Consider the following 3,555-nt stretch of genomic DNA (forward strand, 5'->3'; position numbering starts at 1 on the left):
ACTGAGGGAAGAAAGAATTTCACCAAGAAGTAAGTGGTCAGCAACTGTCAGCTGTCACAAAGGGGAGGAAGGGGCGTGGGATGGGAGGGGATTTTGGTTTGCAGATGAGGCTGTACAGGTATACAAGTGTTTGGAGTTGGAAGTGTTGTTTTGGAGGTTACAAGTATACAGAGAAGGTATAGCAAGCAAGAGGGACTTTTAGGCCAACACAGGTGTCAGGAAGAAAACCCTCCCCTACCACTCTGGTAACAGTCCTCACTGCACCCGCTAAATCGAATCGGGTTGGGGTCCTGGATCGGGCCTGCTGTACTTCCACCTTCAGATGGATAGGGAGGTCCCTGTTCTGAGGTCCTCATCCCTGGAGCATGTACCAAAGAGGCCCTCATCTGAAGAGGTCTGTGTCCCCTGGGCCTGGAGGAGCCTGGCTGGGAGAAGCCTTGGCACCCTGCCTCCTTTTAAGTCTTCATGCCTCTGGCACTGTTCCTACTGCTAATGGTGCAACTTGATGCATTTGGTTCCTGGCACTTTTCCTGGGAACCCAGAGGATCCCTGGGCAGTAGAAGGAGGAAGAAGACAGGGCCAGGTGGGGCTAGTCCTGGCTCTGGTGATGACGAGCTGTTGACCTTGAAGGCTGATCTGGAGGCCTCAGATGCTGTCTCTTTGAAGTCAGCCAGATATTTTTGCTTTGACTCCTTAGGGGTGTCACGAGGACCTCACCCCTGGGTTGAGCAGGAAAACCCAAATTCTACAGGGAGACCCACCACACGTGCCCACCTGGGCTGGAGCCAGGGTGCACATGGGGACTGCCACACCCTTTGTAAAATATTGAGATGCTTCCTTTCCAGATGGTGAAGAGCTGCTGTCCCAAGCCCCTAGTGCCTTCCTCCCTAGGCTGGCCCCTCCCCTGAGAGCCACCCTCCATTTCCCCACCACCTGGCAACTAAAGCAAGGGTGCTCTACTTTTTTGTGTGTCATGGACCCAATGTTGTCTCTACTGAAGCCTGTGGACAATAAGGTTTTGTGTTTTTTTTTTTTTTAAAAATTAATTTTTATTTTTGGCTGTGTTTGGTCTTTGTTGCTGTGCGCGGGCTTTCTCTAGTTGCAGCAAGCGGGGGCTACTCTTCATTGCGGTGCGTGGACTTATTGCAGTGGCTTCTCTTGTTGCGGAGCACGGGCTCCAGGCGCGCAGGCTTCAATAGTTGCAGCACGTTGGCTCAGTAGTTGTGGCTCGCGGGCTTAGTTGCTCCGCGGCATGTGGGATCCTCCCGGACCAGAGCTCGAACCCGTGTCCCCTGCATTGGTAGGCGGATTCTTAACCACTGCGCCACCAGGGAAGACCCAATAAAGTTTCTACGTACATAAAGTATATTGTAATCCTATATATTTTATGAATTAAAAACTATATAGAGAGATCTATACATATTCTGCAATACCTGTAATGTAATATGAAAACATCTGTGATTTCTCTACTAATGACAAAGTCACAGATTCTGTGAAAAGCTATTGTGATTTATTGCTGACTTTTTTCTTTTCGGCCCGCTGCGGTATCTTAGTTCCCCAACCAGGGATCAAACCCGTGCCCCCTGCAGTGGAAGCACAGAGTCTTAACCACTGGACTGCCAGGCAAGCCCCCCCGTTGCTGACATTTTTGTTTTAAATAAATTTATTTTTGGCTGCGTTGGGTCTTCATTGCTGCGCGCAGGCTTTCTCCTGTTGTGGCGAGCGGGGGCTACTCTTCATTACGGAGCACAGTCTTCTCGTTGTGGTGGCTTCTCTTTACTGTGGAGCACAGGCTCTAGGCGCGCGGGCTTCAGTAGTTGTGGCTCATGGGCTCTAGAGCACAGGTTCAGAAGTTGTGGTGCACGGGCTTAGTTGCTATGCGGCATGTAGGATCCTCCTGGACCAGGGCTCGAACCCGTGTCCCCTGCATTGGCAGACTGATTCTCAACCACTGCGCCACCAGGGAAGCCCATTGGTGACATTTTTTAATTGAGAGAAATGCTAAATTCGAGGTAGAGATGAGTGAAAATGAAGGTGTAATTCCTTTATTCAAATTCATGGACTCATGAATTCTAACCAGTTTTAGAACCCTCATGTTTAGAGCCCCTGAACAAAAGGGTTAATTCCCCACAAATAGAGGACTAGTGGATAGTGTTAGAGCATGCAGACCCTGCATCCGTTCAGACTGTTCCTCACTCTAAACGGTGGTTGAACACGTGGTGATAGGTGGCCAGCAGGGGGCAGCATATGAGCGGAAGTGTGGGGCTCAGTTCAGAGGGAAGCCGCCCCCGCCACCCACCCCCCCGGTTTTAAGTCCAAGGGCCAGTCTGGTTACAAACAAACAAACAAACATAAGACCCCCAAGTCTTATCTGCTTGCCACCTGTCTTACTTGCACAGGGGCAAGCTTACTCGTAGGTGTGTCGAATGGGCCCAGAAGACTGAGGTCGGACTGAGGGCTCCTGGAGATGTCCTTGCTTGCTGCCTAGGCTGGAGGTGTGGAGCAGGTTGTCTGAGTCTCCAGCGTCCGAGGGTCTGACGCAAGGAAGTGGGTTCTCCCACGAAACATTTGCCCAGCCCTTGGGGTCTTGGATATCAAGACACAGGCCTGGGGTTGCTCAGAGCTGGGGTGCAAGTCAGCTGGGGGCTTGACAGAGAGCCTTCACCGCTTCCTATACTGCGGGGCTGAGCTGCGGCGCGCAGGGTGGGGACGTCTTCCTCTTGGGTGCACTGGCTGTCCATGCCTTCCCCAACTCCCGGCCCCGCCCTCTCCCTCTAGCCCCAGCCCCAGACTTAGAGCCTCTGTGAGGGAGGGTGCTGATGTAGGGCGGGGTTCTATTATGGGATCCTTTGCAGAACTGTCCTCTGGGGAAGGCAGGTGGTGTTGGCTTGCCCCTAGGCCTAGCCCCTGGAAGAACTTTCTAAGCAAAAGACCCACCTGTGGCTGCTCTGAGACTCATGGTCTGAGGTCCAAGTATGTGCTTTTGGCTCCCACACCTGCCCCAGCCCTGTTCAGGCAGAGTGTGGGGCTGCCTCTTGGGCTGCTGTTTGGTGACAGCAGCCTGCCTGGTGGTGGTACCCTAAGTGGGACTGAGTGGGCCCCTGACCCTCCAGAGACCACCCTCCAGGCCTATGGTCCATTCATGTCATCTGTGGAACCCAGAGCCGAGCCAGGGAAAGATGGGGGCAGCAAGGCACAGCCAGGGTAGGGCAGTGACCCTTTCTTGTGTGAGGAGATGCAGGGTGAGAGGAGGGAGGGGTAGATCTCAGTACGAAGGGGTGTGGTGGAAGGGCACCCTCTCCCTTCCTCTGGGCAGGGCAGCTGCTGCTTCCAATCCTTTTGGAAGTTCTCCTGGAGGAAGTTCTCCCCGCCAGCCCCATCCTCCCCATGCTGGTTAGGAAGTACTCCGAGATACCTCACTCTTTGGATTGAAACTTCACAGTCCTAGGTGAGGGTCGGGGTAAGATCACAGGACCAGGGAATCTACAGTCCGTGTGTCCTAACATTTCTGCCCCAGGTGGGGAGGTCCGGAAAAGAAAGCTTGGTAGCCGAGAC

This window comes from Tursiops truncatus, chromosome 20, assembly GCF_011762595.2.
Source record: "Tursiops truncatus isolate mTurTru1 chromosome 20, mTurTru1.mat.Y, whole genome shotgun sequence".
NCBI classification, from domain to species: Eukaryota; Metazoa; Chordata; class Mammalia; order Artiodactyla; family Delphinidae; genus Tursiops; species Tursiops truncatus.